Source organism: Pseudophryne corroboree, chromosome 2, assembly GCF_028390025.1.
Source record: "Pseudophryne corroboree isolate aPseCor3 chromosome 2, aPseCor3.hap2, whole genome shotgun sequence".
NCBI classification, from domain to species: Eukaryota; Metazoa; Chordata; class Amphibia; order Anura; family Myobatrachidae; genus Pseudophryne; species Pseudophryne corroboree.
This window is the reverse complement of record NC_086445.1, coordinates 84872678-84888272: the sequence shown is the minus strand read 5'-3', so window position 1 is coordinate 84888272 and position 15595 is coordinate 84872678. Positions and strand designations below refer to the sequence as shown.

Here is a 15595-nt window from a genome sequence, read left to right as displayed (position 1 = left end):
ATGCCCAATGTGCTGGGGGCCATAGATTGCACACACGTTGAGCTGAGACCACCTAGGGGCCGACAATATATATATACTAATCGGCATTCTAGCCAATCAACTAATGTCCAGGTGGTTTGTGATGCAAATCTCAAAATTATGAGTGTGGTTGCAGGTTACCCTGGCGGCTGCCATGACTCCTTCATCCTCAGTCAGTCATCTCTCTTTGATAAATTTGAGGACGGACAAATGCCTGATGGCTGGCTGCTGGGTATGTTCAAAGTGTGTTGTGTGTATGTGTGTTAACTACAAACACCATTTTTGTTTGGGGTAATTATTCATCAGACACATGTACTAATGTTGCCTATATCTGTATTTCAGGTGATGGGGGTTATGGCTGCTACTCTTGGCTACTGACTCCATAGTCCCAACCTGATTCTCCTGCTGAACACAGTTACAATCATGCACATAAGGCTACGCGGAATGTGATAGAAAGATGTTTTGGGGTGCTGAAATCTAGGTTTCGGTGTCTGGATAAATCTGCAGGCCTTTTGTTGTATAGTCCCTCCAAGGTGACTAGGATTGTGTTCTGCTGCTGTTTTCTACATAATCTGTGTTTGAATCAACATCTGGCACATCATGATGAAGAAAACAGTCAGCAAGCAGAGGAGTTAGAAACATCTGGTGACAGTGTGAGTACAGATGTAGGGAGGCAGGTAAGGCAAGAAGTGATTCTGCTGTATTTTACAGGTAAGTTTTTTTTTGGATGTAATTAACCTTGACTAAACACTTTGCAATACATTTTTGTAAGTGTGAATGTGTGTTTTCTTACTTAGTGTTTGTTCTTTATAGTGGTCTGTACATTTTAGTTAGTGATTGTTCAAAATACATTGTCATTCATTACCCCAGTAAATAATACACACATAGCGTGTTCAACAATGTTTGACACAGACACCGGAAGTTGTGTGATTTGAATAATCAAAGTTTTATTGTGTTTCTAAAATTTTATTTTCGTGTTATTTTTTTTTCTTGTGTGTGCTGGGTGCCGTGCTTTGTGCTGGCTCACTGGCACGTGCTCGGGAGGATCTACGAACAGGGGAGGTTACTGGTGTTTGGCTAGGGGTCGTGGTTCCTGAGCTGGAGCTCACTTGTTGTGCTGCCATCAAAGTGATGCTTTGGCTTAAATTGTGAATGCTGGCATTCAGTTGGTTGTTACTTGCAGTGTGGCTGGCCACAATCCTCGACAATGACTCATTTACCATCTGATTGTGTTGGACCAGTTGGATGAGTGCTTGCTGCTGGCGCTGTTGCTCATCAATGATGCGCGTTAAATTAGCCAGCATTTGAGTGTTGTCGGTCCGGATTTGCTCCATAGAAGTGGCAATTCTGCCTACCTGGACAATCAGTCTGCCCGAGTTCCTACTAATGCGCGGCAGATGATGGGGCAGACTGGCAAGGTGTTGGGTGTGGGCGTTCAGGCAGGCAGTGTTTTGGCTCTGTTGGGTTGCCAAACTGGACCAAAAGTCCGCGGACATTTGTTGCTGGGGTGGAGCTTGGAGCAGTTGTGGACTAATGGAGGGTTGGGGGATATCCTGCGGCTGGGTTTCCTGGGTCGGAACAACGGGTGTTAGGTGCAGTGTATAGGTGGCTTGTTGTTCTGGTTCCTGCTGGTCAACGTCGGACGTGAAGGTTGGTTCTGTATGGGGTGGCCAACATGCACTGTTTAGTTTACATTTAATATATTTTTTAGTCCTAAACATTTCAAACTTAATAATACTCCGGACATTTTTATATTTGAGTTGTGTATTTCTAAACGAGTAATCTTTTGTTTATAAAAACATATGTCCCATCACAGGCGTGCACATAGACTGACTGGCGGGTTCCACACCTAACTACCTCCCCTCCACAGCATTATAGTGTTCTCACACCTCCCCTGTCCAGGATATAGACTGCTCACCTGGATGGTCCAGAGGAGCAGATCAAGTAAGCAGTCTACATCCAGGACAGGGGAGGTGTGTGAACACTATAATGCTGTGGAGGGGAGGTAGTTAGGTGAGTAAGTTGCTCTTCTTTTTGTGTGTGGACTAAATTTAGTAAGATGGGTGGTCATTTTTAAATGTGATGTTGGCCATAGCAAACAATTAGACTTTGATAATTTTTGCATTTGCACCTTCAAGAAGTTTATTCGTGAAATCAGATTGGTTGTTATGGCAAACATGTCATCACAGCTACAAATCTCATCATAGTAAATGTACTGTGTCTACATTTTTGAATGTGTTTAGTGTATGTTTTTACTCACCAGATAACTGAGGTGATCGGGGCTCATCACTTTGGGGACTACACAATAGTGCCTGTGGTGGCTGGGACAAGACTGCAGAGATGCGCCGCCTGGGTGGGGAAGATGGATCCGCTGATTCCAAATCCACACGGCGCGTCTTACTTGGCCTCCTGGGTAAGTTTACATAGACCTGTGATGGGCGCCTTAGAGGGCGGCTTGCAGAATAAGAACCTATGTGAATAGATAAACATTATTATTTTGTACTTCTATGTGTTTGCAGAATATGTGACTACAGTGAATTCTTACCTGCAATCCCAGCACCCACATCAGTTGGCAGTGGCCTGTCTGGAGCGCTGGTCTGGCGTACTGTTGAAAAATGTTAAAAAACATTATGACCATACTTGGAAAACACATTGTTAACTGCAAAACCTTAGTGTACTGTAACCATTTTGTACGTAATGTAAAGTAAACTAATTTCTGCTTAATACCTTTATAGGAACTCGAGACAGAACTATAAAGTGAGTGTCTTTCTGATAAGCGGGGAAACAGTTGAATGGTGTTCTGGATGAGGAGATTCCTACTTCAAGTTCCTGTTTTAAAGTTTTAATACTTTATAATAGCGCTAGTCTGATGTCGTAAAACCTTTTGCGACACGTGTCCTCAGTCCGCCTCACCCTCACTATTAACTGCATGGATAACTTTCCCCCACAGGACAGACTTCCTGCGGGAGGACACCTTGGCAGCATCCTGCCCAAACAATTGGCGATGATGCCTCATCAGCTCCCGCACCAACGCCATGTTCTCAGCATAGCTGAACTTTACATTGCGCCCAGTCTTGGTAGTGGTGCGTGGCTGCGGAGCTACAGCACCATCGCTATCACTGGAGGACGCAGCAACAGGCACCCCCTCCTCCTCCTCACTAACCTCCTCCCTCTCACTACCCCCCTCCATCTCACTCACCTCCTCCACCTCACTCACCTCCTCCCTCTCACTAACCTCCTCCACCACACTGACCTCCTCCCTCTCACTAACCTCCTCCACCACACTGACCTCTGAGTCAGACATAACCAGGACAAACTACACAAAACACAGAAAAAAAAAAACAGAAAACACACTCCTCCACTACCGCAACACACCACACAGCCAACACACACACACACACACACACACACACACATACACACACACTCACTCACTCACTCACTCACAAACAATGACAATAGACTTGAAAAAAAAAACAAGGACAAAAAAATTAACAAACTTTGAAAAAACACCACAACAAGTATGACAAGACTACTTACACACACAGTACATCACTCAACAATCGCTAAACTCCTCACAAAAACCACCAAAAAATCCACCAAACTCACCAACTCCAAATACACCTTCCTCTCTCCTCTCCACTAGCTAAACCCACGAGGTGCGGTGTGTTTGGGGCGTTTTTATAGTAATGTGCACAGACACTCCTCCATTACGAATACAATCAATCACGGACGAGTGACAAAAACGAAACTTAGGAAAAAAACGCGGCCGTGCACGGACAAACACTGCCGTAACAAACATGTGACGCAGTCATAAAAAAACACGAAAACACGGCCGCAAAACTACCAAATCGGCCGCATTACACACCAGAAAATCACGAATGACATCGACATCGGAAAACACGAAAATGCAAAATACGACAGCTTAGTAAATTAGTCGTAATAAATTAAAAAAGTTGCTGTTTTACACTTTCGATGTCATTCGTGATTATTCTCCCACCAAATCGGGAGAATTACGAATGTTAGTAAAAATATACCCCAATTACTCACTACGCAACCTGTTCCAATTATTTTAGAAAGAGATACTTGCAGAAGTATCACCCTGATGGTGGCTGTTGGATGGTCACAACACTATCTTTAAGGCAGTCAGTGTCCATTTTCTCACTATGCTGAAAAATGTATAAGATCTGCAATACAAGACTTTAACCTTACCACCTTACAACACCCCGGAAAATAAACCAGGCAAGAGCACTAACAGATTTGTACAAGACCTTAGTGCTGTAAACAAAGTTGCATTGTTCAATTTTACAGTTGTTCAAAATCCAACTATTCTACCATATAAGTATTTTTTATTTTATTGTGGTTGAGTTGTGACCCTTTTCTTCAGGAGATGTGGTTTTGTGACTGTACAGATGCCGGAATCCCGAACGGTGAACAGCCCGGCGGTCAGCTTGCCAACCAACAGGGACTATTCCCACTCGTGGGTGTCCAGGGCACCCATAGAGTGGGAATAGGACCCGTGGCAAGTGCAGCAAGCCCGCAAGGGGCTTTGTTGCATTCGCCCCCTTCCCCCGCCGGCAATCTAAAAGCCGGGATCCCAGCGTCGGTATGGTGACTGACGGTCTCCCAACTGCCGGTCACCCGAACCCAACCTCTATACAGTACAGACATATGCAAAGTAGGCTCAGCATAGCTGGCATCATAGACTGGTATGGTTCTGTTAGAGAGTAATATCTATGATTCCTGGTCCTGCCCAACTGGATACTGTTGACATACATAGGATTTTGCTAATACCCAAATGGTTTATTAAACCAAAAAGGGGGATTAGGGGACTCTTGCTACACTGGTGCTAAATGGAGCTGCCTTAGATAGTGTTCTTCCCTGAAGTGTCACCACACATCAAGATACAATACAAAAACAAATGCCAAAGATACCTTTACGTGCTTTGCTTCATCCACATTATTGTGAGTGGGGTACACTCTCTCACTTTTCACCATAGAATCTAAAGATACCTTTATAGGCTTTGTTTATCCCACAACCATAGTGAGTGGGGTACGCTCTTATTAAAGCATACAACCAACAAACACCAATTTATGATCACTATTTGAACACAATTTGATTATAAAGAAACCTTGTTTTACACGTTACAACACTTAATGTGTGAATTCTGGTACGCTTATCTTCTACCGTTAAATCCTTTTCTCGTAGTCCGTAGGGGATACTGGGAATCCATTTAGTACCATGGGGTATAGACGGGTCCACTAAGAGCCTTGGGCACTTTAAGAATTTGATAGTGTGCGCTGGCTCCTCCCTCTATGCTCCTCCTACCAGTGAGATTATGAACAAGCACACACAGAACAAGAGGAAAGCCATGATAACCAAACTTGAACAGGAACAGCAACAGCTAACCAAACCAGAATATAGTGATGTGCACCTGAAATTTTTCGGGTTTTGTGTTTTGGTTTTGGGTTCGGTTCCGTGGCCGTGTTTTGGGTTCGAACGCGTTTTGGCAAAACCTCACCGAATTTTTTTTGTCGGATTCGGGTGTGTTTTGGATTCGGGTGTTTTTTTACAAAAAACCCTAAAAAACAGCTTAAATCATAGAATTTGGGGGTCATTTTGATCCCATAGTATTATTAACCTCAATAACCATAATTTCCACTCATTTTCAGCCTATTCTGAATACCTCACACCTCACAATATTATTTTTAGTCCTAAAATTTGCACCGAGGTCGCTGGATGGCTAAGCTAAGCGACACAAGTGGCTGACACAAACACCTGGCCCATCTAGGAGTGGCACTGCAATGTCAGACAGGATGGCACTTAAAAAAATAGTCCCCAAACAGCACATGATGCAAAGAAAAAAAGAGCTGCACCAAAGTCGTTGTGTGACTAAGCTAAGCGACCCAAGTGGCCGACACAAACACCTGGCCCATCTAGGAGTGGCACTGCAGGATGGCCCTTCCAAAAAATACTCCCCAAACAGCACATGACGCAAAGAAAAAAAGAGGCGCAATGAGGTAGCTGTGTGACGACTAAGCTAAGCGACCCTAGTGGCCGACACAAACACCTGGCCCATCTAGGAGTGGCACTGCAGTGTCACGCAGGATGGCCCTTCCAAAAAATACTCCCCAAACAGCACATGACGCAAACAAAAAAAGAGGCGCAATGAGGTAGCTGTGTGACGACTAAGCTAAGCGACCCTAGTGGCCGACACAAACACCTGGCCCACCTAGGAGTGTCACTGCAGTGTCACGCAGGATGGCCCTTCCAAAAAATACTCCCCAAACAGCACATGACGCAAAGAAAAAAAGAGGCGCAATGAGGTAGCTGTGTGACGACTAAGCTAAGCGACCCTAGTGGCCGACACAAACACCTGGCCCATCTAGGAGTGGCACTGCAGTGTCACGCAGGATGGCCCTTCCAAAAAATACTCCCCAAACAGCACATGACGCAAAGAAAAAAGAAAGAAAAAAGAGGTGCAAGATGGAATTGTCCTTGGGACCTCCCACCCACCCTTATGTTGTAAAAACGGGACATGCACACTTTAACGAACCCATCATTTCAGCGACAGGGTCTGCCACACGACTGTGACTGAAATGACTGGTTGGTTTGGGCCCCCACCAAAAAAGAAGCAATCAATCTCTCCTTGCACAAACTGGCTCTACAGAGGCAAGATGTCCACCTCATCATCATCATCGTCCGATTCATCACCCCTTTCACTGTGTACATCCCCCTCCTCACAGATTATTAATTCCCCACTGGAATCCACCATCTCAGGTCCCCGTGTACTTTCTGGAGGCAATTGCTGCTGGTGAATGTCTCCAAGGAGGAATTGATTATAATTCATTTTAATGAACATCATCTTCTCCACATTTTCTGGAAGTAACCTCGTACGCCGATTGCTGACAAGGTGAGCGGCGGCACTAAACACTCTTTCGGAGTACACACTGGAGGGAGGGCAACTTAGGTAGAATAAAGCCAGTTTGTGCAAGGGCCTCCAAATTGCCTCTTTTTCCTGCCAGTATACGTACGGACTGTCTGACGTGCCTACTTGGATGCGGTCACTCATATAATCCTCCACCATTCTTTCAATGGTGAGAGAATCATATGCAGTGACAGTAGACGACATGTCAGTAATCGTTGGCAGGTCCTGCAGTCCGGACCAGATGTCAGCATCAACAGTCGCTCCAGACTGCCCTGCATCACCACCATCGGGTGGGCTCGGAATTCGTAGCCTTTTCCTCGCACCCCCAGTTGCGGGAGAATGTGAAGGAGGAGATGTTGACGGGTCGCGTTCCGCTTGACTTGACAATTTTCTCACCAGCAGTTCTTTGAACCTCTGCAGACTTGTGTCTGCTGGAAAGAGAGATCCAACGTAGGTTTTAAATCTAGGATCGAGCACAGTGGCCAAAATGTAGTGCTCTGATTTCAACAGATTGACCACCCGTGAATCCTGGTTAAGCGAATGAAGGGCTCCATCCACAAGTCCCACATGCCTAGCGGAATTGCTCTGTTTTAGCTCCTCATTCAATGCCTCCAGCTTCTTCTGCAAAAGCCTGATGAGGGGAATGACCTGACTCAGGCTGGCAGTGTCTGAACTGACTTCACGTGTGGCAAGTTCAAAAGGTAGCAGAACCTTGCACAACGTTGAAATCATTCTCCACTGCGCTTGAGACAGGTGCATTCCACCTCCTTTGCCTATATCGTGGCCAGATGTATAGGCTTGAATGGCCTTTTGCTGCTCCTCCATCCTCTGAAGCATATAGAGGGTTGAATTCCACCTCGTTACCACCTCTTGCTTCAGATGATGGCAGGGCAGGTTCAGGTGTTTTTGGTGGTGCTCCAGTCTTCTGTACGCGGTGCCTGTACGCCGAAAGTGGCCCGCAATTCTTCTGGCCACCGACAGCATCTCTTGCACGCCCCTGTCGTTTTTTAAATAATTCTGCACCACCAAATTCAAGGTATGTGCAAAACATGGGACGTGCTGGAATTTGCCCAGATGTAATGCACGCACAATATTGCTGGCGTTGTCCGATGCCACAAATCCCCAGGAGAGTCCAATTGGGGTAAGCCATTCTGCGATGATCTTCCTCAGTTGCCGTAAGAGGTTTTCAGCTGTGTGCGTATTCTGGAAAGCTGTGATACAAAGCGTAGCCTGCCTAGGAACGAGTTGGCGTTTGCGAGATGCTGCTACTGGTGCCGCCGCTGCTGTTCTTGCAGCGGGAGGCAATACATCTACCCAGTGGGCTGTCACAGTCATGTAGTCCTGAGTCTGCCCTGCTCCACTTGTCCACATGTCCGTGGTTAAGTGGACATTGGGTACAACTGCATTTTTTAGGACACTGGTGACTCTTTTTCTGACGTCCGTGTACATTCTCGGTATCGCCTGCCCAGAGAAGTGGAACCTAGATGGTATTTGGTAACGGGGGCACACTACCTCAAGCAATTGTCTAGTTCCCCGTGAACTAACGGCGGATACTGGACGCACGTCTAACACCAACATAGTTGTCAAGGCCTCAGTTATCCGCTTTGCAACAGGATGACTGCTGTGATATTTCATCTTCCTCGCAAAGGACTGTTGGACAGTCAATTGCTTACTGGAAGTAGTACAAGTGGTCTTCCGACTTCCCCTCTGGGATGACGATCGACTCCCAGCAGCAACAACAGCAGCGCCAGCAGCAGTAGGCGTTACACTCAAGGATGCATCGGAGGAATCCCAGGCAGGAGAGGACTCGTCAGACTTGCCAGTGACATAGCCTGCAGGACTATTGGCTTTCCTGGGTAAGGAGGAAATTGACACTGAGGGAGTTGGTGGTGTGGTTTGCGCGAGCTTGGTTACAAGAGGAAGGGATTTACTGGTCAGTGGACTGCTTCCGCTGTCGCCCAAAGTTTTTGAACTTGTCACTGACTTATTATGAATGCGCTGCAGGTGACGTATAAGGGAGGATGTTCCGAGGTGGTTAACGTCCTTACCCCTACTTATTACAGCTTGACAAAGGCAACACACGGCTTGACAAATGTTGTCCGCATTTCTGTTGAAATACTTCCACACTGAAGAGCTGATTTTTTGGTATTTTCACCAAGCATGTCAATGGCCATATTCCTCCCACGGACAACAGGTGTCTCCCCGGGTGCCTGACTTAAACAAACCACCTCACCATCAGAATCCTCCTTGTCAATTTCCTCCCCAGCGCCAGCAACACCCATATCCTCATCCTGGTGTACTTCAACACTGACATCTTCAATTTCACTATCAGGAACTGGACTGTGGGTGCTCCTTTCAACACTTGCAGGGGGCGTGCAAATGGTGGAAGGTGCAAGCTCTTCCCGTCCAGTGTTGGGAAGGTCAGGCATCGCAACCGACACAATTGGACTCTCCTTGTGGATTTGGGATTTCGAAGAACGCACAGTTCTTTGCTGTGCTTTTGCCGCAAGTCTTTTCTTTTTTCTAGCGAGAGGATGAGTGCTTCCATCCTCATGTGAAGCTGAACCACTAGCCATGAACATAGGCCAGGGCCTCAGCCGTTCCTTGCCACTCCGTGTCGTAAATGGCATATTGGCAAGTTTACGCTTCTCAGACGCTTTTAATTTTGATTTTTGGGTCATTTTTTTACTGATCTTTTGTGTTTTGGATTTTACATGCTCTGTACTATGACATTGGGCATCGGCCTTGGCAGACGACGTTGATGGCATTTCATCGTCTCGGCCATGACTAGTGGCAGCAGCTTCAGCACGAGGTGGAAGTGGATCTTGATCTTTCCCTATTTTTTTAACCTCCACATTTTTGTTCTCCATATTTTGCGCACAACTAAAAGCCACCACAGGTATACAATGTAGATGGGTGGATAGTATACTATTATTACTTATACTTATGGACGACGAGTGATGACACAGAGGTAGGTACAGCCGTGGCCTACCGTACTGCTATATATATAATATATACAGAATAATAATAACGGACCTGGTGGACACTGTCAGCAGACTGCTAAACTAGTATGAAGGAAAAAAAAACACCACAGGTATACAATGTAGTTGGATAGATAGTATAGTATTATATTACTTATGGACGACGAGTGCACTGACGACACAGAGGTAGGTATAGCCGTGGCCTACCGTACTGCTGCTTATATATATAATATACTGTATAACGGACCTGGTGGACACTGTCAGCAGACTGCTAAACTAGTATGAAGAAAAAAAAAAACAGCACAGGTATACAATGTAGATGGATGGATAGTATAGTATTATATTACTTATGGACGACGAGTGCACTGACGACACAGAGGTAGGTACAGCTGTGGCCTACTGTACTGCTGCTTATATATATATAATATACTGTATAACGGACCTGGTGGACACTGTCAGCAGACTGCTAAACTAGTATGAAGAAAAAAAAACACCACAGGTATACAATGTAGATGGATGGATAGTATAGTATTATATTACTTATGGACGACGAGTGCACTGACGACACAGAGGTAGGTACAGCCGTGGCCTACCGTACTGCTGCTTATATATATATAATATACTGTATAACGGACCTGGTGGACACTGTCAGCAGACTGCTAAACTAGTATGAAGAAAAAAAAAACACCACAGGTATACAATGTAGATGGATGGATAGTATAGTATTATGTTACTTATGGACGACGAGTGCACTGACGACACAGAGGTAGGTACAGCCGTGGCCTACCGTACTGCTGCTTATATATATATATAATATACTGTATAACGGACCTGGTGGACACTGTCAGCAGACTGCTAAACTAGTATGAAGAAAAAAACAACAACACAGGTATACAATGTAGATGGATGGATAGTATAGTATTATATTACTTATGGACGACAAGTGCACTGATGACACAGAGGTAGGTACAGCCGTGGCCTACCGTACTGCTGCTTATATATATAATATACTGTATAACGGACCTGGTGGACACTGTCAGCAGACTGCTAAACTAGTATGAAGAAAAAAAAAAACACAGGTATACAATGTAGATGGATGGATAGTATAGTATTATATTACTTATGGACGACGAGTGCACTGACGACACAGAGGTAGGTACAGCCGTGGCCTACCGTACTGCTGCTTATATATATAATATACTGTATAACGGACCTGGTGGACACTGTCAGCAGACTGCTAAACTAGTATGAAGAAAAAAAAAACACAGGAGTGTTTTTCAGGCAGACAAACGTATACTGGACTAGTGGTCACTGTCAGCAAAACTGTGCACTGTACTCCTGCTATAACTGCTCCCCAGTCCCCACAATTAGGCAGTGTGAGCAGAGCAGTGCACTCAGCACAGATATATCATGCAGCAGTGCAGCACACTGAGTGAGCACAGATATGGTGGTCGGAGCATTTTTTTCAGGCAGAGAAACAAAGGATTAAACTCACTGGTGGTATAATCAAAACCCTGCACTGTACTCCCTAACAGCTGCTCCCCGTCCCCAATCCTCCCCACAATTATAACTAAGTCACTCTGTGTTCTACTATAACGGAGAGGACGCCAGCCACGTCCACTCCCTATCAATCTCAATGCACGTGTGAAAATGGCGGCGACGCGCGGCTCCTTATATAGAATCCGAGTCTCGCGAGAATCCGACAGCGGGATGATGACGTTCGGGCGCGCTCGGGTTAACCGAGCAAGGCGGGAGGATCCGAGTCGCTCGGACCCGTGTAAAAAAAAAAGGTGAAGTTCGGGCGGGTCGGATTCCGAGGATCCGAACCCGCTCATCACTACCAGAATACTTAACCAAGTAACAGTGCAGGTAGAACAAAGCACCAGGCAGGCGCCCAGTATCCCCTACGGACTACGAGAAAAGGATTTACTACGAGAAAAGATGCACCGAGATCCGGGTTGGCTTCAGGACAGTCCGAACCATCGACTGGATTACCATAGCCTTCTCCAAGGGAAGGAACACTCTCTCTGAGACTGTGTCCAGTATCATTCCCAGGAAAGCAAGCCTCTGTGTCGGTTCTAGGTGAGATTTTGGTAGGTTCAGCATCCACCCGTAATCCAGGAGTAGTCTGGTTGGAAGGCCAATGCTGTCCAACAACCACTCCCTCGATGGTGCCTTTATCAGATGATCGTCCAGGAATTATGTTCACTTCCATCACTTTGGTGAACACTCTCGGTGCCGTGGAGAGACCAAATGGCCTGGAACTGGTAGTGACAGTCCTGCAGTGCAAATCATAGATAAGTCTGATGAGGCGGCCAGATCGGAATGTGAAGGTACGCATCCTTGATATCCAGAGACACTAGGAATTCCCCCTCCTCCAGACCTGAGAGCACCACTCTCAGAGACTCCATCTTGAATTTGAATACACGTAAGTACGGGTTCAACGACTTGAGGTTCAGAATCGGCCTCACCAAACCGTCCAGTTTCGGTACTACAAACAAGTTGGTATAGTACCCCTTGTTTTGCAGATGAGGTGGAACTGGAACAATGACCTGGGTCTGTACCATTTTTTAAATGGCGTTATGTACAGTTATACTGGCCTCTTGTGAAACTGGTAAGCCTGATTTGAAGATTCTGTGAGGTGGGGGCTCTTGGAACTCCAGTCTGTAGCCCTGGGAAATAAGATCTATAACCCAGGGATCCTGGCACGATGTTGTCCAGATGTGACTGAAGAATTTTAGCCGGGCTCCCACCTGCCAGTCTTCCAGGCATCTCGGTCGACCATCATGCTGAAGGTTTTGAGGAAGCAGAGCTTGAGCCCTGTTCCTGTGAACCAGCAGTTGATGGTTTGCTTGGTTTACCTCTAGCGCCTCTGGTGGAGATAGAAGAACCTCTGGGCTTGCCCCTAAACTTGGCAGTCCGAAAGGACTGTAAATTGGGTCCTGAGTAGGCCTTCCTAGCTGGGGGAGCGGCAGTAGGAAGGTATGTGGACTTACCCGCAGTAGCTTTGGAGATTCATTTGTCTAGTTCATCTCCAAATAAGGCCTCTCCTGTGAAGGGTAGGCCTTCCACGCCTGTGCTGGAGTCCGCGTCAGCAGTCCACTGGTGTAGCCATAAGCCCCTGTGTGCTGACACTGCCATAGCAGTGGTGCATGCATTAAGCAAGCCTATTTCTTTTAAGGGTTACACCATAAAATTCACAGTGTACTGTATATGTTGCAGGAGTAAAATAATCTCCCCTTGAGGCAAGGTGTCTACCCTCTCAATTAGGTTACTCGACCATTTGGTAATATCTCTTGTAATCCACCTACATGCTATAGTGGGTCTCTGGGTCACCCCAGCAGCTGTATACAAGGATTTGAGTGGGGTTTAAATTTTACGATCAGCCACGTCTTTCAGGGAGGCTGCACCCGGGGCAGGCAATACAATTTTTTTCGTGACAGCCTGGATACTGATGCATCCACTATCGGTGGATTTTCCCATTTTTTCCTATCCTCAGGAGGAAAAGGAAAAGGTGATAGCAACCTTTTAGGGATTTGAAATTTCCTATCAGGATTAACCCACGGTTCTTCAAACAGGGTATTAGTTCCTTTGACACAGGAAAAGTGGCTGAGGATTTCTTTTTCATATTAAAATAAGATTCCTCAGTCTCCTCTGTTATCTTATCAGGGATATGCAGAACTTCTCTGATAGCTTCTATGAGAGCCTCTATTCCCTGTGACAGAGTACCCTCCCCCACCTCTGAGTCCACCTTCCCCTCCTCCATGTCTGACCCCTCATTATCAGAGTCAGACTGCAGGATGTGGGCCAAAGTAAGTTTTTGCGGACAAATTGCAGGGACTGAGTATTGAGTCTCTTTTCATAAACTCAGTCATAGATTGTCTTAAGTATTGTCTCTTTTTCATTGCGGTACAATTTAGTAGAAATGTTGGAAATCATTCCCCTAATGGAGTCCAGCCATGCTGGTTCTGCCCCACTACCCTGGGAAGGGACACTACGCTGAGTACACACTAGTGAACCCCCTGGAGAAGAGGAACCCTGTGCCTTACATGAAACACACTCTTTGCCTGACATACTGTAACAGCGACAGCACACACAAGCAGGAAAAGGTTAAATGCACAATTAACACACAAAGAGCCCTTACAGGGAGACAATGAGAGAGTATGGAGCCAGCACACAGCGCCCTGACCACTTATGCCAAGTTTAGCTGGGTCGCAGACTAAGTACCTAGATTAGGGACTTAGGGCGTCATTCCGACCTGATCATATGCTAGTTTTTTCGCTGCGCTGCGATCAGGTCAGAACTGCGCATGCGAATGCACCGAAGAATCCATTCGCACAGCTGATCGCAAAGAGATTGACAGGAAGAAGGCGTTTGTGGGTGGCAACTGACCGTTTTCTGGGAAGGTTTGAAAAATCGCAGGCGTGTCCAAGCATTTGCAGGGCGGTTGTCTGACGTCAATTCCGGCCCCGGACAGGCTGAAGTGATCGCAAGGGCTGAGTAAGTTCAGAGCTACCCAGAAACTGCACAAAATGTTTTTGCACAGCTCGGCTGCATATGCGATGGCATACTTGCAAGGCTAAAATACACTCCCCTGTGGGCTGCAACCTTATGTTCGCACGGCTGCTAAAAACAGCTAGCGAGCGATTAACTCGGAATGACCCCCCAAAGTACACTAATAACCGCTCCCCCCGTGCTATGACCCCCAGGTACCGCTAAGGTAATCTGGAGTCTCTCCAGAGGAGCTGCGTGTATCTGTCAGTTAGCATCTGTGTCAGCTGCACAGGGAAAATGGCGCTGGTGAGCTGCTGGATGCGCTCATAGTGAAGCCCCGCCCCTCCAATGGCGCGTGGTCTTACCGCTCTTTTTTATACTGGCTGTTTGTGTCTGAGTGCATAAAATGGAGACAGACTCCTTTTATGGCTTTGTTGTCAGTCTGGGTACTGTGTCCGCTGTTCAACATCTGTGTCCTTACACAGCGGGAGACGCGGTCCACTCCGTTCAGAAGCCGTGCATCTCCGTACCCTCATGTCGCCATAATGGCCGGCGACCCGCTAACAGGGACGCCGGCTTAGTACTCACCACTCTTCCTTCTTCTGGCTCTGTTAGGGGTGGCGGCATGCTGCGGTGGTGTACGCTCGCCGTGGTGGGGCTTGCAACTAGTTCCCTCAGGAGCTAGTGTCCTGTCAGGGAAAACGGGACCATTAACCCTACAAGAGGTTGGGCCGTTCCCTTCCCCCCTAAGTCCCACGAAGCAGGCAGGCTGGTGCCATCCAGTCCTGACTGAAAATAACAAACATATAAAATAAATGCTCTTCAGGAGCTTCCTTCAGCGTGACCAGCTCCTCTGGGCACATTTTCTAAACTGAGTCTGGTAGGAGGGGCATAGAGGGAGGAACCAGCGCACACTATCAAATTCTTAAAGTGCCCAAGGCTCCTAGTGGACCCGTCTATACCCGATAGTACTAAATGGATTCCCAGTATCCCCTAGGACGTAAGAGAAAGAAAGAAAAACAGTTTATGCACTGCAATATTGTAATTTAAAATTGTATCACATATTTACGTACATACGTTTACAATTACATAGCACAGAAGTTGAACATTGATGCACTGGCCAAAAAAGCTTACAATCTAATTTTTGTGATGGGTGCATAGTGACTTTTTCAGG

General features: G+C 46.4%; 1 long non-coding RNA gene across 1 annotated transcript in view; it reads right to left on the bottom strand.

The window, feature by feature from the left end:
* Positions 1-1588: 1588 nt before the first annotated feature.
* The window catches only part of LOC135050533 (uncharacterized), a 68445-nt gene continuing 54438 nt past the window's right edge, over positions 1589-15595 (bottom strand). The window contains exons 3-5 of the long non-coding RNA XR_010241650.1: positions 2564-2623; positions 2279-2488; positions 1589-1675 (exon numbers count right to left, since the gene is read on the bottom strand). This is a non-coding gene — a long non-coding RNA (uncharacterized LOC135050533). The remainder of the gene's footprint in view (positions 1676-2278; positions 2489-2563; positions 2624-15595) is intronic.